The sequence below is a fragment of the Mustela nivalis genome (genome assembly GCF_964662115.1).
Source record: "Mustela nivalis genome assembly, chromosome: 8".
In the NCBI taxonomy this organism is placed as follows: domain Eukaryota; kingdom Metazoa; phylum Chordata; class Mammalia; order Carnivora; family Mustelidae; genus Mustela; species Mustela nivalis.
Window position 1 is genome coordinate 36,869,680 of NC_139027.1, and position 22,084 is coordinate 36,891,763.

A 22,084-nucleotide genomic window follows, 5' to 3' on the forward strand; every position below is an offset into this window, starting at 1 on the left:
CCATGGTGCAGAGTCTTTGCAACTGCCCTATGGGACAAGACAAGAGGAAACCTGACATCGGCAACAGCAGGCAGATTGGCTGACAGAGTGACACACAGGTGGCTACTCTGTTAGATTTGTTTTTTCGAGGACTCCCAGCCCGAGAGCCCTCGGTGACTGATCAAATGAGCGAGGAATGGAGGACACCTGTGAGTCAGGCCACCACAGATGCTAAGAGTCTCAGGCAGTGCCCCATCCAGTGCCTGAATCTTCTTTGCTGCTGGATCTGAGCCCAGTTGGTAAAAGGCGAACTGGTCAGAGAGCCGTGTTGCCAAACTACTACACACTCTTACAGGAATGTAGGCACACAGACATGTACTGGCAGGCATGCTGTCACTTCCCCTTTCACCACCAGGGCTATGTCTAGGCTGAGTTGGCTCTTTCATGTGGGAAAACTGATTGGACTTAGTACATAAAGATAAAGGACTTTTGGGGAGCCCATCTATCCGGAGACCCTGTGTCCAGCCCACAGATGTTGACAGGTGCCTGCTCTTCTGAGGCTGGGTTTCAGGGCAGGCTTTTGGTCTTTTACCCTTCTGTGATATCTTCTAGCTAATGAAAGACTCTGTGCCCTCTCTCTGCCTATAGCAAGTGGAGGCCCTAGGCTCAGGCAAGGAGTAGTAGCTATTTGAATAACTAATAGAGAAGGTGAACCAAAGAAAAATTATCCAAATGGCATTTCCCTTGTGATGGGGAGGGACCTTCATGGCATCTGACTTCCATCCCCATTTTCAAACCTTGTTCCCAAAGCTGGACATGCCACAGATGAGGAGCTTCGTGTGGACATTTAAGAAGGAGCCCAGCCAAAGGGGCCCTAGCACCTGGACTTACCAAAGAAACTCCTGGCTTCACTCATGGCTTATGTTGTAGATACTTGTGTTGATGCATCTCTGTTTAATCTTAGAGAAACCCCCTTCCTATGACAGCAGGAGCCTGGGCTTGTTACTTTCAGCCTCTGCAAATCAAACAAGAGGGGTGAGGAGTCTGGCTGATGGCACAGGAGGAAATGCCTGGGGCACCACCACAGTTGGGACTGGATCCTGCCACCCAGCTGAAGGGAGAAGCTCCATCCTGTTCGGCATCTTGTCTGCTCTAGAAATATGAGCCCAATCCCAGGGCTGGGGCTTATTCCTGCAGCCTAGGGCGAAGCAGGGAGTGCTTTCCAGGGGCGCCTCCAGGGAGTTCATGTGCAGATAGGCCAGGCTCAACAGGTGCAGCGTGGCTAGAGGGGAGTGCAGGCACACTCCAGGGACCTTGTGTCCTGCTGAAGGAAAGAGGACACACTCACCCACTTGCAAACCAAGAATTGCCTAACACAGGCCGCTTAACAAAGACCAGTGACATTTCCAAGTCAGAAATGCAAGAATAACAGAAGTGGGGACCCAAATATTTACCAGGTAGGGGCCATGGATGTTGGGGTACCATGAAGGGGCAGCACTGGCTGAAGGAAGATTTAATAAAAACCACTAGTCTTTATATCCAGAACAAAGCCAGGCCCAGAACCTCTTGTTTGTTTATTGGAGGAGAAGTTAGGGCTGGGCTCTTTCACTGCCCCAGTCTGGGATTCTTGGGCCTGAAGCCTTTGCCTCCAATGGTTTCTTGAGGTCAGAGGCTCTTTTAGTTTTGCTCCCGTGTCTGAGCTACAGTGGGAATATGCCACACATCCAAGAAACCATAAGAAGGGCGACTGCAGTGTAAGTGTGGCCCACCTGAACAGCTGGGACTGGCAAGATGAAAAGCGTCTCCATGATGATTTACCTCGCTAGACAGGAAGGCTGGCTTTATCCAAACTGAGACTTGTGGCTTGCTGTTTTTGTAAGTTTCTAAGACAAGAGTTTCAACAGTTGAAACATACAAATAATATTTTATTGATTTGATTCATTTAGGTATTTTGGGGGCTAGTTTTGTAGCTAGCTTTGAACATTAGGAAACAGAAGAATTACTTGATTGTTTTAATCACAAAAAAGTAGGTATTTCTGAAGTGACAAGAATAAAGGATTTCAATATTAGAAGAGACCTCAGGGTGTCCAATCCCTAAGGATGAGGAAGGGTATTTGAGGGATGGAGTGATTTGCCTGGAGCTAGTCAGCCAGGCCTGATGGCAGCTGCCACCATCCACTGTAATGCCCACACTACACCAAGTGCAACCTTACACATGCATTATCTTTCTTGATGTGTGCATTATTTTATAGCTTGCAGGAACTTGTCATTAAGTCCTCCTTAAAATGTTATAAATATTCTACTCTATTCCAATGAGTCCTTTCACTTAGCCTGTAACTAACGCATAGCTCTCTCCAGTATGGTATACCATACAGAGTGAGCATCTCTCTGAACTGTTGCTTCTGAAGAGAATGAGACAATAGTAGTGACCATGGATTGAACATCTTCTATGTGACAAGAGGACATGCCAGTAGATTGCACACTGGGGGCCCAAGGGCTGGAGACTGTCCTTGCAGAAAATGAAAAGGAAAGAAAAGCAATGGGAGAAACCCAAGTTAAAGTGACCACCACATCGTGGACTCAGTCCCCATCAGGGCCCAGTGATGGGCCCTCCACTGGGTCTACAGTGGATCAGGCAGTATAACCCTGTAGACCTCCTCCATGCCTACCTCTGGGCCCATGCCTAGGGCCTCCAAATGTTATTGCCACAACCTTCTCCCTCTTTTACACATAGCGAAACCGAGGCATCCAAAACAGATTACTGTGCTTTCCCAAACCAGGTAGAGTTCCCTTCTGTAGCCACAATTTTGTACTTTTTGATAGCTTTATTGCATGTCACATTTCTCCACATACATTGACTGCCTTTGCAAGTGGATTTTAAATACAGTTTTAAGGAGTCAGCTGGGTGGCTCAGTTGGTTGAGTGGCAGCTCTCGAATTTCAGCTCAGGTCATGAGATTGAGCCCTGCTCAGAAAAAATACCTTTTGTCTTTTTTTAAAAAAAATTTATTTGACAGAGAGAGATCACAAGTAGGCAGAGAGGCAGGCAGAGAAAGAGGGATGAGGAAGTAGGCTCCCCACCGAGCAGAGAGCCCGATGCGGCACTCGATCCCAGGACCCTGAGATCATGACCTGAGCTGAAGGCAGAGGCTTAACCCACTGAGCCACCCAGGCACCCCACCTTTTGTCTTTCTGTTGAATCACTGACCTTGGGAAATAATCAATGAAGGCTCACATAAAAATAGACATCAAGTTAATTTTGTAGAGTGGCATGGTCTGATAGAAATTTAATTGTAAGCTGCAATTAGCCAGACATGTAATTCAAAAGTTTGTAGTGTCCATGTTAAAAAAGTAAAAAGAAATAGGTAAAATTAATTTTTGATACATTTTTTTTCTTATTATAGTTTTTTTAAAAATTTATTTTCAGCATAACAGTATTCATTATTTTTGCACCACACCCAGTGCTCCATGCAGTCTGTGCCCTCTCTAATACCCACCACCTGGTTCCCCCAACCTCCCACCCCCCGCCCCTTCAAAACCCTCAGATTGTTTTTCAGAGTCCATAGTCTCTCATGGTTCACCTCCCCTTCCAATTTCCCTCAACTCCCTTCTCCTCTCTAACTCCTTTTGTCCTCCATGCTATTTGTTATGCTCCACAAATAAGTGAAGCCATATGATAATTGACTCTCTCTGCTTGACTTATTTCACTCAGCATAATCTCTTCCAGTCCCGTCCATGTTGCTACAAAAGTTGGGTATTCATCCTTTCTGATGGAGGCATAATACTCTCTAATGTTTATGGACTACATCTTCCTTAACCATTCGTCCGTTGAAGGGCATCTTGGTTCTTTCCACAGTATGGCGACCGTGGCCATTGCTGCTATAAACATTGGGGTACAGATGGCCCTTCTTTTCACTACATCTGTATCTTTGGGGTAAATACCCAGTAGGGCAATGGCAGGGTCATAGGGAAGCTCTATTTTTAATTTCTTGAGGAATCGCCACACTGTTCTCAATCAAAAGCTTCTGCACAACAAAGAAAACAGTCAACAAAACAAAGAGGCAACCCACAGAAAGGGAGAAGATATTTGCAAATGACAGTACTGACAGAAGGTTGATATCCAGGATCTATAATGAACTCCTCAAACTCAACACACACAAAACAGACAATCATATCAAAAAATGGGCAGAAGATACAAACAGACACTTCTCCAATGAAGACATCAAATGGCTACCAGACACATGAAAAAATGTTCATCATCACTAGCCATCAGGGAGATTCAAATTAAAACCACATTGAGATACCACCTTACACCACTTAGAATGGCCAGAATTAGCCAGATGGGAAACAACATGTGTTGGAGGGGATGTGGAGAAAGGGGAACCCTCTTACACTGTTGGTGGGAATGCAAGTTGGTCCAGCCACTTTGGAGAACAGTGTGGAGATTCCTCAAGAAATTAAAAATAGAGCGTCCCTATGACCCTGCAATTTTGATACATTTTTAACACAGTACATCCCAAATATTATCATTTGAACACATAATCAATGTAAAAATTATCCATGAGATATAATTCTTTATTTTGCACTGCATCTTTGAGGTTTGGTGTGTGTATTATACTTTGCATTTCAGGTACTCAATAGCCACATGTAGCAAGTGACTGCTGTATTGGATAGTGCAGGTGTACAAATAGGGAAAAGGAAAAATATCCCAGGAAGGATGGTTGTTGAGTGTCAATGTCATGGCTAACTCTTACGGAGTTGAGATTTACTCTGGCATGGGACATTGAAAATATCAGCAAGAAGTATGGTGAGATCATGGTTGTTATGCCTAAATTATTACTATTATTATTTTTTGATTTCAGAAAGTCAAACATTTCACATATTGTGAAGATGTGATGAAAAGACATGTAGAGGTGTAGAACTGACGGGTTCCTGTTTGAACTCAATTACCCCCACTAGCCAAGCAACTGTGGGGAGGTCATTCTACGGCTCTCAGCCTGTTTCCTCATTTGCAAAATGGGGATCCCACTGTCTGCTTCACAGAGATGTCAACTTAGAAAATGTTATTTCATCAAGCTTCTGGGGCTCACTTCCTTCTTTGTAAGTTCTGCAGCCCATGCCCTGAAACTGATTTCCCTGCCCTTTGTTCAAGGTCCAGAAACAGAAGTCAGCCTGTGTCCCTTTGGCCAGAACTCAGATGCTGGTCATCTCTTGGATAGGCCACTTATTCCAGAGAGCACAAGTGGACCTTCCCTCATTTTTCTATAATTCCCTTTCATCTCTGATTGAAGCCCTTGGTTTTTGTTTCTTTTAGGCAGTTCAACAATTTTGCAGTCATTTTAGTGTAAACTCAGCCAGGGCAGAGTTCTGCCCCTCCTCCCTTTCTCCTATGAGGGCCCCTAAGATGTGGAGGGGTCTTTGCAACATAGACCTGTTGGTGGGGTGTGGCAACAGGTCTGTGGTGGTTCTTGGGAACTGCTGAGCTCTGACTGACTCTGTCTGACCTCTGTTCATTGACCTTGTTCCCCTTGATTCCCATCACAGGATACTTTGTGTCCTTCTTGTTCCCAACCACCAGCTTTCAGGCCCACAGGCCTCTCTCACTGTTGAGATACGGAATAAGGGCAGCTTCTGGAAGTTTTCCCAAACTTTCCTGGGGCCACAGGAAGCTGCATGTGTCTCTGCTTCTGTCCAGACCTTTCTTGCTACTGTTTTTGTTATTTGTAGTTTCTGGAAGGCTTGCAGCTTCCTTGGACTCCCTTAGATGTTGAAATGGATCTGGTTTTTTGTCATCCACCCATTATAGGGCTCTGCTTGGAGAAGGAGAGGGTTGGAGGACCGGCTCTACTGGCCCCTTTTCCTCCCAGAACCTCTTCTCTCCACACCTGGGCAGCCTATTTTAGCTTAGTGGGCAGGGTTGTCTGGCTCTTGCACATAGGTTTGGGGCTTTGAAGGGTATAGTTTGAGGGTAAGGCAGATCTCATATGGAATCAGAGTTGCCCTTGGAAATCCTCGAGATAGCCATCATTCTGACACTGTCACCTGCCTTTCCTTAAGTCCACAAACCAGTTTTTCCTGGGGCAGTTTGTGAGGCTAGGGTGTGGAGAGGGTTTGCAGAGAGCGATTGAGGAAGGGCAAAAGAAAATAAGCAGATGCATGTAGAGACAATCCTCAGTTTCATTCTTAGTTTAACCCTGCCACCAAGGCTTTCCTTATCCCCATTCCCAGATTTGGGCTAATTGCTATTGTATCAGCAATTTCTCCCTAGAGAAAGATAAATGAAAGAAAGCAGTGACAGAGACAAATCCTTCATATTGAGATAGTGGTTAAAAGGTGAGCTAGATGTTGTCTTTGTTCTAGTCTGCTTTAGGAAAAGTGGACGTGCAAGCAGAGCAGTGCCAGGTCCCTGGTGCTGGTAAATGACTACTTTGCTGGAAAGTGTCTGCCTTCAGAACCTTAAGTTGGGAACGTCTTTAAAAATGAATTGGCCAGGGACGCCTGGGTGGCTCAATTGGTTAAGCAGCTGCCTTCGGCTCAGGTCATGATCCCAGCGTCCTGGGATCGAGTCCCACATCGGGCTCCTTGCTCCGCAGGGAGCCTGCTTCTCCCTGTCCCTCTGACTCTGCCTTCCACTCTGTCTGCCTGTGCTCGCTCTCGCTCTCTCTCTGACAAATAAATAAATAAAATCTTAAAAAAAAAAAATGAATTGGCCATGAGGGTTGCTGGGGGCGGGGGAGGGTATGGAGAGGATGGTTGGGTTATGGAACTTGGGGAGGGTATGTGCTCTGGTGAGTGCTGTGAAATGTGTAAGCCTGATGATTCACAGACCTGTACCCCTGGGGCAAATAATACATTATATGTTAGTAAAAATACTTAAAAAAGTGAATTGGCCATAAAAGTTTTCTTCTGAAGTATGGCCTTCTCATCACTAAATAGGCATGTTCTGAGACTTTAATGAGCAGAACCTACGTTTACTGGAAAGCTCTGGTTCACCCCACTCATGGGCAGAACTGGGGTTCACTCCCCCGCCAACACCCCCAACGTGGCAGGGGACTCTCTCTCGCCACCTAGTGGCCATGTGCCCACATTCTATGTGCCACCCAGGAAGCACCTCCATGAGTTCACTTGTCCAGGGTATTACAGACCTTAGTAAAGATAAGCTAAAACTCTGTAAAGAAATGGGACAGACAGACAGACAGACAGACACACACACACACACACCCCACAAGTATTTTAAGAGAAAATTGTCATTTGTGTGTTTCAGCTTTATGTCAATTTACTGCCATTATAAATAGTGCTTATAGGTGCCAGATAATATTCTAAAACTGAAAATACATTTTTAGGTGTTCCCCATCTATGGGCATTAAAATATAGTTGATATAAAATTTGCTATGATTCATATTTTTGCGGTAAGGTGTAGGATTTTTTTTAAGTCTAGGCTGTAGCGTTCTAGAATGCTCAAAGAACCATTTCTGGTGGGGCTAGGAAAGTTGAATGGCTGCCTCAGCTCAGACCTTCATGGAGAATATTAAGACAGATGAATCTGTGAACACTGTCCCTGCCAAAGCGACAGCTGGTGGTGAGAAGGCTGAAAGACTCCACATTCTGAGAAGAAGTTAATGGGAAAAAATGATAGAAATATTTATTTAATAATCGAAATCAGAAACCACTGCATTAAAGTGTTCTCACTAAACTTTGGCAATGTTTTTCATGTTCGGGAGTTTTCTAAGTGGCATTTGGACATGGTTTTGCATATTGTTAGAACGAACAACAGATGATGGAGAACATCTTTCTTTGGAGCCCCCTCTGGGGATTTGGGTTATTCCCACACATGCAATTAGAAAGTTTAGACTTGAATCCCATCTGCCTCTGGTGTTCCTTGTACAAATCACTTAAGTTCCAACCTCACCTCCTCCTCCTTCTAAGTTGGTTTTATTTTTTTCCTCACAAAATTCAAACAAAACACAGAATTTGCAGAAGAGAATCTTCGAGTCCCCTTTTATACCTCCTCATTCCCAGATGAACTCCCTGATGCCTGGATAACCATGTATTAGCTGATTGGCATACTTGTAAGGTTAAATCCTTTCCTTTGCATGTATACATAGTACATATACACTGTTTATTTATTTACTGGCCTAAATGAGGTCACACGTAGCTGTATTATTTTTCCAAAAAGATTGACTTTATTGAGGTATAGTTTATGTACAACAAAACAGCCATTTTTAAATGTACGGCTTGGTGAGTTTTGACAAACAAAAACCTTGTGAAACTACTACCTTAGTCAAGTAATAGAATGTGTCCAACACCCCCTAAAGTTCCCTTATTCCCCTTTGCAGTCAACCCTCCCACCCCATCCCCCCAGCAGCCACTCAGCTACTTTCTGCCACTGAGTTTCAGTTGGTCTCTTCTATAATTTCATATAATTGAGATCATATACTGTGTAGTCTTTTGTGTCTGGCTTCTTTAGCTCAACTTATTTCTGAAATGTGGCTTTTTTTGGATCAATAGTTAATTCCTTTCTATTACTGAATAGTTTTTTGTTTTATAGTTGTACCATAATTTGCTCTTCACTCAACTGTTGATGGACATTTGATCTGTTTCCAGCTTTTAACAATTATGAGTAGAGCTATTATGAACATTCATGTACAAGTCTTCTTGCGGACTGGAGTTTTCATTTCTCTTGGTTGTAGCTAGGATCAGAATTGCTGGGTCTTATGGTAAGTATATGTTTAGCTTTGTAATAACTACCAAAGAGTTCTTAGTAACAGCTCTATGGTTTTGTATTCCCTCCAGCAATGTGTGAGAGTTCCTATTGTTTCATATCTTTGCAAACACTTTTGTTCTATTTATCATAGACACCTAAGTGAATATAGAGAGACATTGCATTATGGTTCTATTTTTTGTTTTTCCTGATGATTAACAATGTTGAGCATCTTTTCATGTGCTTATTGACTATTCCCATATCTTTTTGGTGAAGATTCTGTTTAACTCTTTTGCCCATTTAGAAAATTTGGTGGTTTGTCTCCTTGTGTCAGAAAATATGAGATAATAGAAAATATTTACATTGGTTTCTGCCCCTGATTCCTGGTACAGAGCTCCTAAAACCCTTTAAAAGTTATAAAAGCAGTAGGAGCATCTTTTGTTCTAATTAGGCTACTCTGAGGGCCTCCTAATGAGGACTGGTTACTAGAAAGACTTGCTATGAGAGAGGGGAGAGGGGCTAGAAATGAAGATAATAGCTGATCATGCCTATGTGAGGAAGCCTCTATAAAAGCACAATGGTGCAGGGTTCAGAGAGCTTCCAGGTGGGTGAACATGTCTGTACTGGGAGGGTGATGCATCCCAATTCCATGGAGACAGAAGCTCTCGCACTCAGGACCTTCCAAGACCTCACCCTATCAGTCTCTTCATCTGGCTGTTCATCTGTATCTTTTGTCATACTCTTTAATAAATTAATAAACGTAAATAAGTGTTTCCCTGAGTTCTGTGAGCCATTCTTGCAAATTAATCAAACCCAAGAATGTGTCATGGGAATCCCTGATTTGTAACCAAGTCAGACAGAAGTTGTGGGTAACCTGGGGACCTATTATATGTGACAGGCATCTCAAGTGGGGAGCAGTCTTGTGGGACTTAGCCCTTAACTGGTGGCTTCTGACACTATCGCCAGGGAGACGTGTGAGAATTGAATTGAATTATAGGACACTCAGCTTGTGTTGCAGAGAATTGCTTGGTGGATATGTGTGTGAACCTCCAAGCCTCCAATGTAATTGGGTCTTAAAATCATTACAAAAGAGTTCCATATTTCTTTTTTATTCTTTATCTATCTTGTATACAAGTCTTTTTTCAGCTACAGTAATATCTGTCTTGTCACCTCCTAGGATTGGTCAGGTAAGATAATGAGCAGGAAAATGGCATGCAAATGGGGGAGCATAATTCAAATGTTGTTCATTAAGGCCATAAGATGCTTCCTGTTGTGATCACGGAAGCTGCTTCTTCCTTGATTTTGTAGACCGGCATGTGGAGCTAGCCAGGCCATCCGTGTTGGCTCCCATTAGTTAGTCAGAGGGTTTTTGTTTGTCTTTTCTTGCCACGTCATTCTAATTTGTGATACGCAATCAACCATGACATGTATTTTCGGTTATGACACTGGCCTGGGAAGCCAAGGGATGATGTGAAGTGGTTTTCCCTAATTTTGCAACAATTGTGTGCTTTGCTCGTCTTATTACACCATATTCTGTTAACATGAATTCATGGAAGTGGACCATCTGGCAAGATAACTTGAAGACCATCTCCCCATCTTCATGAATATGGTTTCTCATAAGTATAGTGTTTATTTGATACTTTATTCTTAAAAGCAATAAGGCAAGTTGAGAAACTTTGGAAATATAGCATAGAGGAAAAATATTTCCATCCCCTCAAATCCCCATTTTCTTCTCACATTAAGTATCATTTCTGGCCTTTTAGTGGTTTCTTTTCTGCCCTGGTTTCCATGTTTGTGAGTGTTAGTCTTTTTAAGTATTTAGATTTGGTCCAAATATTATATATTTAGATAATATATGTTATCCAATATATATTATATAAATAACACACAATATATATGAATATATATATTTTAATAATATATATAAATAATATATAAATAATACATAATATATATGAGTATATATTATTTTAATAATATAAGGTTTTTTCAGAGAATTGGAAAGTATGGAAAAATGGAAGGAAATCATCCTAATCCTGTCTTCAAAAGCAACCACTGCTAAATGTATTTCTAGACTGTCATATTACTTTTTTCTTCTAGCCATTTTAACAGGAATCTTCAGGCCATAGTCATATCTTTGAGTTTTAACCTTTCTTAGATGAAAATAATCTTCACTTAGGTGCTCTTACTAAAAAGAATTGTAAAATAAGAACTTAAAAATAAGATTGAAAATTTACAAAATAGTAATTTTTTAAAGATTTTATTTATTTATTTATTTGAGAGAAAGTGAGAGCAGGGGGAGGAGCAGAGGAAAAGGGAGAAGCAGACCCAGTGCTGAGCACGGAGCCCCATGTGAGGCTCCATCCCATGACCTTATGATCATGACCTGAGCCAAAATCAAGAGCTGGACAGTCAACCAGCTGAGCCACCCCAGTGCCCCCAAAAGAATAATTTTTATTAACACTGGATTTGGGCCTTGGGGCAAATTACTGAGAAGAGGTGCTGTAACTCATTAGGGGTGAAGGAAATGAGGAAGCTAATGCTTGGAAAAAGGCCAGAGATGTGGTTAGGTTTCCCAAACCGAAGAGTGAGTTAGCAGATAAGCCAACTTCAGGTGTCCTCAGACTGTCCACACACCTGTACTGTTGGGTAGAGGTGACAGTAAAACTCCTGCTTACTGTTTGCTGCAGGGATTCTCACACACAGGTCCGGGAGGAGAAAAAACTTTTCATACTAGCAAGTGGAGGAGGAAGGGTCAGACTTCAGAAGGGCATGGTGAAATAGCAACCTCTAGAAACCTCTAGATTTTGTGGGGTGACTTTCTTTGTCACTAAGGTGCTGGGTGGGACTTTCTCAACCATGCAGCCCAATTCTGGTCTCTCCAGCTAAGACTGACATCTTCCTACCCCTAGGATCTTAGGTTATGTTGTCCTTTCTACTTGAACTCAATCATTCAGTGGATATGTTGAGTACCTACCATGTGCTGTGCACCTTATTTAATGAAGTTTTGGGAGTAAGATTTGGTGGTGAATCTTACTCCATATCTCTCCTTCCCTGTTGTGTTCCCTATAAAGGAATCTGTATGTGTGTTTGACAGAGAACAGAGGACTACTTCTGTAAACAATTGGACAAGCATCCGGTGGCACTCGATATAGGGCTCTATAGGGTATCTGTGTTGGGAGGGTCCATGGATTGGCCCAAGGCTAAAGAAGGGCCTCACTCAAGTTTCCTCCCCTCAGAATCTGGATGGTTAAGTGTGTTAAATAATACAAGTTAACCACACAGAGAAAGTTGTTATGGAAAATGTGTGATGCACTGCTGGGCTTCTTTCCAGAAGGCTCTGACCAGGTATATTTACTACCTGGGGAGGAAACAGAAAGAAGAAAGGAGGATGGCTGGATCTTCTGTCTTGAGGGAGAGTATGGTCAGAATCTGTCTTAGGAACAATGGCCTTCCTCAGAGTACTCCACAATGACAAGGGGGCCCATTCTGCCTGTGAAGGGAGTGAGTGGACATGGGCATAGCCAAGGGATATTAGCCCACTCTCTGGTCAAGGGCACCACAGTGCAATATCAACATCTGATTAGTAACTTCGCCCAGGGGTTGGTGCTGAGCATATTCTCTCTGTCTTCAGGGAGGGACCCTGTAGGGGCATATTGAGGACAGCATTCCTCGAAAACCACATGTAAGCTACCTCCTGAATGATAAACAACAGAGAGCTGGGTGTTAGGGTTCAGTCCAATAAATCAAGGCAGACCTGCGGTCACAGTGGGAGAACTGCTGTATGTCAGGAAACCAGGAAACCAGGACAAACACACTTACACAGCCAGGGCTGCACAGTGGGCCTCTAGTAAGTCATTCACTTAACAAATATTACTGAACCTCAGCTGTGTAACAGGATATGTTATAGCCACTGGAGTGACGAGGTGGATGAGGTCCATGTTCATATATAGGTTATGTTCCCACGGTGGACAGGCAAGGGACCAATTATGAATAATAAATTAAGTAAATGTTCAGATAGTGATATACTTTATGATGAAAATGAAAAATGTTGGGGAGGACAGCTGGTATGTAACCTGAGAGAGGTTGGTTAGGGAAGGTCTCTTCAGGGTGCCCATGAGAAGGAGCGCAGCACTAGAACATCTGGGAAGGAGCCTCCGCTTTGGGCACAGGCAACAGTGAGTACCAAAGCCCCACCATATTGGAAGAACCGAAGGAGGCCAGTGCAGCACAGAGGGTGAGGGAGGTGAAGAGTTTGGATTTTATTTTAAGTGAGACAGGAAAACATTGGAGGGTTTTAAGCTGGGGAGTGACAGGACCTAATGTACATTGTAAAAGGATCATCTTATTGGGGCAGGGGTAAAACAGGGACTCAGGTCCAGAGGAGGAAAGAAGAGCCCCACCCTTGGGGTTGGGCACTAGTAGTGGCATCAGAGGGAAGTGGACAGAGTTGGGATATATCCTGGAAGGTGGAATCACCAGGACTCGTTTATAGGCTGTAGAGGAATGGCAGGTCAGGGGTGCTGATTCCTGAGGGAGGAGATTGGGAAGGAAGCAGGTTTGGATGACAGGGAGGCAAGAGTTTGGTTTTGGCCATTTGCAGTTCAAGATGCCAAATATCAATGTGAGATTGGCAGTTAGACAAGTCTCTATTCCATGGGAGAGGTGAGAGCTAAGATTGTAAACATGGACATCATTGGCTAAGAGATGGTATTTGAAGCCACAAGACTGGATGAAATGCCTTTCGTATGCTGGTGTCTGGGCACCGGCTTAGGCAGGAAGACCATGACCAAATCCTGCCACCTGGTGGGGACTGGAGAGGCCAGGGTGCAGTCTGGCTCACAGGCTGAGTCTTTCATACCCACACAGACATGTGGCTGAATCATTTGGGGACTGGCACTGCTCCCACATCTTTCTCATTTCTCCCCCCTGTAGCTCCACTCACATGTTTTCTAGAATCCCCCATTGTCTTCATACTCTGCCAGCAGGTGACATCCAGTCAGGCCCCAGGGCCCAGAGCAGATGTCTAATGGTCCTCGTGTACATGTCTCCTTATTTGTTATGCCCTGGTTTTTGCCCTCTGTCTCCTATGGTTGACTGAGTAAAAAGCCCACATTTGTATTATATGGCACCCTCTTCAGGTCATCTGAGGCCCTTCATCTCAAGAACTGCTTGAGTTTTTAATAGTCATTCAGTTTTCATTTTGAAGATGGGAAATTGAGGGCCAGAGAAAGGAAGTGGCTTGGCCAGGGTAACAGAACACATCAGTAGGAACCGTGAGCTCCTGGAGGCCAGGGACCGCTGGTGCTGTATCTTGATCATTATAGAGAAATATGAGTTCCAGGAGTAAAAGGGGTCTTCTAAAATTAAATGACGTAGCCTTGTAAGAAAACATTTTATTTAGAAATAATTGCAGATTGGCAGGAAGGTGCAAAGGAATATACAGGGAGGTTCTGAGTGCCCTTCAGGTGGCTTCTCCTAGTGTTACCATCTTGCATTCTTACAGTGCAATGACAAAACCCGGAAACTGCCCTTGGTACAATCCCCAGAGTTTATTAGATTGCCCCAGTTACACACACACTCGTTTGTGTATCTGCAGCTCCATGTAATTTTGTTGCCTTGGTAGCTCCACATAAGCATCGCAATCGAGCTGTTGAGCTGTGCCACCCCACACATCTCCCTCTTCATGGACACACCCACCTTGTTCCCCTCATCCCTCACCCCTGGCTACTTTGCATCTGTTCTCCATCTCTATAATTATGCTATTTAATGGATGTTATATAAATGGAACCATGAAGTAAGTACTCTTTTGAAATTGGCTTTTCTTCACTCAGCATAATTTCCTTGAGGTTCCTTAAAGTTGTTGGGTTTATCAATAGTTCTTTCCTTTTTATTGCTGAGTAGTATTCCCTGGTCTGGATGTACTACAGTTTGTTTAACCAGTTACCTCTTGGACATGTGGATAGTTTCCAGTTTGGGGCTATTATGAATAAAGCAAACATAAAACATCAGTGTATGGGTTTTCGTATGAACTTAAATCTTCATTTTTCTGGGATATATGCCAAGAGTGCAATTGCTGGGTCAAATGATAGGTTCATTTTTAGTTTTAAAAGGACTCATCAAACAATTTTTCAGAGTGGCTGTGCCATTTTATATTTCTGTCACAATGTATGCGTGATCCATTTTCTCTACATCTTTGCTAGAATTTGATGTTATCATTATTTTTTCATTCTTGCCATTGTGATAGGTATGGAGTGATATCTCAGTGGGGCTTTAATGTGCATTTTTCTAATGGCTAATGATGTTGAATATATTTTCATGTGTTTACTTGTCATTTGCTTATTATCTCTTTTAAAAAAAGATTTTATCTATTTATATATTTGACAGAGAGAGACAGCGAGAGGAAAGAGAGCACATGCAGGGGGAGCAGCGAGAGGAGAGGGAGAAGCAGCCTCTCCACTGAGCAGGGAGCCCGATGTGGGGCTCAATTCCAGGACCCTGGGATCAAGACCTGAGCTGAAGGCAGACGCCTAATGACTGAGACAACCAGGTGCTTCTTGCTTATTATCTATGATGAAATGTCTGTCCATGTCTTTTGCCCTTTTTTCTTCATTCCTTCCTCTCTTTTTCCCTCTCCTTCCTTCCTTCCTTCCTTCCTTCCTTCCTTCCTTCCTTCCTTCCTTCCTTCCTTCCTTCTTTAGTAGTCTCCATGCCCAGTGTGGAGCCAAATGTTGGGCTTGAACTCATGACCCTGAGATCAAGACCTGAACTCAGATCAAGAATCCAACAGTAACTGACTAAGGCACCCAGGCATCCCCTTTTGCCCATTTTCTAATTGCATGGTTTGTTTTTTAAATGTTGAGCTTTGAGAGTTCTTTGTATATTCTGGATACAAGTTCTTTGTCAGATATGTGATTTGCAAATATCTTCTCCCAGTCTGTAATTTGTTTTTTTATCCTTTTAACACAATCATTTACTGAGCATTTTAATTTTGATGATTCTAAACTTTTAATTTTCCCTTTTATGAATCATGTTTTTGGTGTAAAGTCTAAGAACTCTTTGTGTAGTCCTAGGTACCAAAGATTTTCTCCATTTTGTTTTTTCTGGAAGTTTTATAGTTTCATTTTTTCTGTTTAAGTCCATGATCCATTTTGAGTTAATTTTTTTACATTAAAGTATTTTTAATTAACATATAATGTATTATTTGTTTCAGGGGTACAGATCTGTGATTTATCAGTCTTATATGATGCCCATTGTTGAATTAATTTTTATATATTGTTGAAGTTTAGGTTGAGATTAATTTTTTGCCTGTAGATACATAGTTGTCTAGCACCATTTATTGAAAAGGGTATATTTAGGAGCGCCTGGGTGGCTCAGTGGGTTAAGCCTCTGCCTTCGGCTCAGGTCATGATCTCAGGGTCCTTGGATCGAGGCCTGCAGTGAGCTCTTTGCTCAGCGGGGAGCCTGCTTCCCCCCTCTCTCTGCCTGCCTCTCTGCCTGCTTGTGATCTCTGACTGTCAAATAAATAAATAAATAACCTAAAAAAAAAAAAAGAAAAGGGTATATATATCTATATATATTTTTAAATTTATTTATTTTCAGCATAACAGTATTCATTATTTTTTCACCACACCCAGTGCTCCATGCAATCCGTGACCTCTATAATACCCACCACCTGGTACTCCAACCTCCCCCCCCGCCCCCCCCGCCACTTCAAACCCCTCAGGTTGTTTTTCAGAGTCCATAGTCTCTCATGATTTAACTCCCCTTCCAATTTACCCCAACTCCCTTCTCCTCTCTAACACCCCTTGTCCTCCATGATATTTGTTATGCTCCACAAATAAGTGAAACCATATGATAATTGACTCTTTCTGCTTGACTTATTTCACTCAGCATAATCTCTTCCAGTCCTGTCCATGTTGCTACAAAAATTGGGTATTCATCCTTTCTGATGGAGGCATAATACTCCATAGTGTATATGGACCACATCTTCCTTATCCATTCGTCCGTTGAAGGGCATCTTGGCTCTTTCCATAGTTTGGCGACCGTGGCCATTGCTGCTATGAACATTGGGGTACAGATGGCCCTTCTTTTCACAGCATCTGTATCTTTGGGGTAAATACCCAGGAGTGCAATTGCAGGGTCATAGGGAAGTTCTATTTTTAATTTCTTGAGGAATCTCCGCACCAACTTGCATTCCCATCAACAGTGTAAGAGGATTCCCCTTTCTCCACATCCCCTCCAATACATGTTGTTTCCTGTCTTGCTAATTTTGGCCATTCTAACTGGTGTAAGGTGATATCTCAATGTGGTTTTAATTTGAATCTCCCTGAGGGCTGGTGATGATGAACATTTTTTTATGAGTCTGATAGCCATTTGTATGTCTTCATTGGAGCAGTGTCTGTTCATATCTTCTGCCCATTTTTTGATATGATTGCCTGTTTTGTGTGTGTTGAGTTGAGGAGTTCATTATAGATCCTGGATATCAACCTTTTGTCTGTACTGTCATTTGCAAATATCTTCTCCCATTCCGTGGGTTGCCTCTTTGTTTTTTTGACTGTTCCCTTTGCTGTGCAGAAGCTTTTGATTTTGATAAAGTCCCAAAAGTTTATTTTCGCTTTTGTTTCCTTTGCTTTTGGAGACATATCTTGAAAGAAGTTGCTGTGGCTGATATCGAAGAGATTACTGCCTATGTTCTCCTCTAGGATTCTGATGGATTCCTGTCTCACGTTGAGGTCTTTTATCCACTTTGAGTTTATCTTTGTGTACGGTGTAAGAGAATGGTCGAGTTTCATTCTTCTACATATAGCTGCCCAATTTTCCCAGCACCATTTATTGAAAAGACTGTCTTTTTTCCACTGTATATTTTTTCCTGTTTTGTTGAAGATTAATTGACCATAGAGTTGAGGGTCCATATCTGGGCTCTCTACTCTGTTCCACTGGTCTATGTGTCTGTTTTTTTTTTTTTTTTTTAAGATTTTATTTATTTATTTGGCAGACAGAGATCAGAAGTAGGCAGAGACACAGGCAGAGAGCAGGCAGAGAGCAGCAGAGAGCCCAATGTGGGGCTCGATCCCAGGACCCTGAGATCATGACCTGAGCCGAAGGCAGAGGATTAACCCACTGAGCCACCCAGGCACCCCTATGTGTCTGTTTTTAGGCCAGTACCATGCTGTCTTGGTGATCACAGCTTTGTAATAAAGCTTAAAATTGGGTAACATGATGCCCCCAGTTTTGGTTTTGTTTTTCAACATTTCCTTAGCGATTCGGGGTCTCTTCTGATTCCATACAAATTTTAGGATTATTTGCTCCAGCTCTTTGAAGAATACCAGTGGAGTTTTGATCGGAATGGCATTAAAAGTATAGATTGCTCTAGGCAGTATAGACATTTTAACAATGTTTATTCTTCTGATCCAAGAGCATGGAATGGTCTTCCATCTTTTTGTGTCTTCTTCAATTTCTTTCATGAGTGTTCTGTATATTTCTTCCATTGAGTTACTTTACTCATTTGTCAAAAATTAATTAGACAAATTTGTGTGGGTCTATTTCTGAGTTCTTTATTCTTTCTTTTTTCTAAAGATTTTATTTATTTATTTGACAGACAGATCACAAGTAGGCAGAGAGGCAGGCAGAGAGAGAGGAGGAAGCAGGTTCCCCACTGAGCAGAGAGCCCGATGCGGGGCTCCATCCCAGGACCCTGAGATCATGACCTGAGCTGAAGGCAGACTTTAACCAACTGAGCCACCCAGGCTCCACAGAGTTCTTTATTCTGTTCTACTTATCTATGTGTCTATTCCTCTACCAGTATCACGCTGTCTTAATTATTGTAGCATTATAGTTGGGAAGAGTATTTCCTCCTATATCCACCATTAATTTTGATGAAAAAATTCCTTGGACTGTGCTTTTTTTTCGGAAGAGTAGGACTGGAGGGGAAAAGATTCCTTCTTCTGTTCACAACCTGAACATTTTTTTCTCCTAATTATTTTCATCTTTGCACTAGAAAATATGATTGGAGGAAGCTTAAAGAATTTTGTGTGAAATAGAAGTAAATTGGTTAAGTGTGATGCCTTTACCTGGTGAAGGTTGCAATGGACTTAATGCCCATTCTCCTGGCTTTTCAGAGGCCTTCTTCATGCCCGTCAGATCTCAGAGGAGCTTCTGGATGGTAGAGATTGTAGTAATCCTGACCTGTGTGTAAATAGAGCGAGTCTCAACTTATTAAAATCGCTTATACAAAAGGAGAGGTCTTCAAGATCCATGAAATTTCAAAACAAAGGCTGCTGTATTAGTTCCAAGAATATATAACACCAAATACTGTACCTGGTGGGCATGGCAGGTGATAGAATTGAAAGAAGTCGATTGCAGTAAGAAAGAAACCCAACCACTATCTGAAGATGCATTTACCATCTGCTCCAACCCTCTGTGGGAACAAAGCCTTAGTAATGCCAGATTTAAATAAAAAATAAAATAAAAGCCCAAATCCAGATTTTTTTTTTTTAAATGTGAACTCTCTTGGCTTTTAATGTTGGGAATCAATCAGTATTTTAAAATAACACCTTGTGGGCCAGATGAACTTGTCTGTGACTCTAATCTTTCCCAGGGTGGCCAGTTTGCAACCTCTGCTACTCATCTGGGTCAGCTGACTGGGCCTGGTTTGTTATTGCCAGTCAGGAAGGTAATGTGTGATTGGTGAAGCAAGTATGTGCTGTGTCTAGTCTGTTTCCATAGAGTCTGAGAGTACATAAAAACAGTTTATTTGCTTATGCAGAACTCACAGTTTTGTTTACACTGCACATTTACTTTGCAAATCTTTCATCATTTGTTTTAAGCAGCCAGAGCTGAGTAAAGCTTCATCCCAGCCTTTTTCTAATGCTCCATTGATCAGACTATGTAGAATATGAATTTCCTGTATTGACTGAGAGTCAGTGGGTGTGATTCCTCTTCTAGGTGTGGTGGAGATGCCAGGGATGGAAGCTGATAGTGTGTGTGTGCGTGCGCGTGCACATGCGTGCACACGCGCATGCAATGTTGGGGGTGCAGAGGGCAATAGCTAGGTGTACAAAGTTTAGTCTAAGGCAGTTTCAGAAGGTCAATGAAGTCAGAGCTGTTTCTATAACAATACAAGGCATCATTTACCTTCTTCCTTCTCATTTTTTTTTTAATTTTTATTTTTTATAAACATATATTTTTATCCCCAGGGGTACAGGTCTGTGAATCACCAGGTTTACACAGGCAGCAACCTCTTTGACCTCTGCCGCAGCAACATCTTCCTTCTCATTTTTTAATGTGTGTCCAGGGGAGTGTTACAGAAGCTATATGACAGATGATGATGTCATTGCTCTAATGGCTAATGAAAGATTTGTATGTATGTTTTTATATTTTAAAATTTTGTTTTGAAGCAAACTTCTCTGGGGTCCTAATAATATTTAAGAGTATAAAGAAGTCCTAAGATTAAAAAGTTTAAGGACTGCTGGTTTAGGACAGGGGCTGTCCATCCTGGCTGTATTAGCCATCTGGGGAGCTTTCCATTAATACTGTTGCCTGACCCTCATCCTAAACCAATTGATCCAGAATCTCTGTAGACGGGAAGTTATCATTATTGCCATCCCCATCATTATCATCATTACTGTTACCATCCCCATCATCCTCGTCCTATTATCATTCCCACCATCGTCATCGTCTTCATCACTATCATCGTCATCACCATCATCATCATCATCATCATCATCTTTTTCATCAGAACTCCACCTATGAACTATCTACCCTTGCTCAGGCCCCGCGCTGTGTGCTATAACTCTGATTCTAACAACCGTCCAGAGAAGCTGACATGATCGTACTTTACAACAGGAGCAGGTGGGTCGAAAAAGCTGAGGTGAGTGAGTTCACAGAGCCCAAGCGGATGGAGCCAGCATCTTTCAAAAACCAGTTCTTCCTGCTGTATCAATGTTCCCAGGCTTTGCACTAACTGAAACTTATTGAATTGTGCTTTTATCCCTCCAACTCTGCAGTATACCTTGACAGATTTTTATAAACAAACTGCACTCCTAAGCAAGAATTAATTTATGGTTTAAACTGTGTGTTAAAATCATGCAATGTTAGAATGGCCAAAATTAATAAGACAGTAAACAACGTGTTTTGGAGCAGATGTGGAGAAAGAGGAACCCTCTTACACTGTTGGTGGGAATGCAAGTTGGTGCAGCTACTTTGGAAAACAGTGTGGAGATTCCTCAAGAAATTAAAAATAGAGCTTCCCTATGACCTTGCAATTGCTCTACTGGGTATTTACCCCAAAGATACAGATGTAGTGAACAGAAGGGCCATCTGTTCCCCAATGTTCATAGCAGTAATGGCCACGGTCGCCAAACTGTGGAAAGAACCAAGATGCCCTTCAATGGACGAATGGATAAGGAAGATGTGGTTCATATACACTATGGAGTATTATGCCTCCATCAGAAAGGAAGAATACTCAACTTTTGTATCAACAGGGACAGGACTGGAAGAGATTATGCTGAGTGAAATAAGTCAAGCAGAGATAGTCAATTATCATAGGGTTTTGCTTATTTGTGGAGCATAAGAAATAACACGGAGGACAAGGGGAGATGGAGAGAAGGGATTTGGGGGAAATTGGAGGGGGAGATGAACCATGACAGACTGTGGACTCTGAAAAACAATCTGAGGGTTTTGGAGGGGTGGGGGGTGGGAGATTGGGTAAGCCTGGTGGTGGGTATTATGGAGGGCACATATTGCATGGAGCACTGGGTGTGGTGCATCAACAATGAATTCTGGAACACTGAAAAGAAATTTAAAAAATAAATAAAAATTAAATTAAAAACAAACAAACAAACAAAAATCCCCACGCAATGGTCAATCGTGACTTCTGCTTAGTACAAGATCGTTAGATCACAGTATAGAGTTGAGGTAGTTCCATCTAAAAGCAAAGAGATCTGATCTCTGGGTTCACTTGGAAGGCCTACATGTGATTAAATGTATTTTTTTTTCCTGACACTTTGAAATATTAAGAAGAGCACATGACACCCCCCCCCCACTCTTACCTTGGTGGATCTCAAGGTGAGCACAACTCATGGGTAGATGAGGGAAGGAAAAAGAAACCTTCCATTTTTTGCTGAATTCTGAGCAGTAGAATGCCCTGGGTGTACACAAAGTCTTTTCTTATAAATAGATCTTCATGAATAATTTATTAATTTTTGTCAGGGAGCTGGCTTTATGGATAACAGAGGACGGAGTGGGTGGAGTAGGGGAGGAACAAAAGTTGGTGCCATAAGCTCTCCATTTCTGGGACGTTGATCCTTTTCCTTGGATGAGGAAATAAGGCGTGAAGATTAAAGGCACACAGATGAGGTATCTGAGAGATGTGTCAACCTGCCAGATAGTGAGATGCAGCAGT

The 22,084-nt window shown here is 42.3% G+C and overlaps 1 protein-coding gene across 3 annotated transcripts in view; it reads left to right on the forward strand.

The window, feature by feature from the left end:
• The window catches only part of LOC309870862 (interleukin-36 gamma-like), a 163,673-nt gene that overhangs the window by 91,377 nt on the left and 50,212 nt on the right, over positions 1-22,084 (forward strand). For all 3 annotated transcript variants that reach the window (XM_082743432.1, XM_082743431.1, XM_082743433.1), the window contains one exon: positions 15,067-15,229. The gene's annotated coding sequence lies outside the window, so the exon portion shown is untranslated. The remainder of the gene's footprint in view (positions 1-15,066; positions 15,230-22,084) is intronic.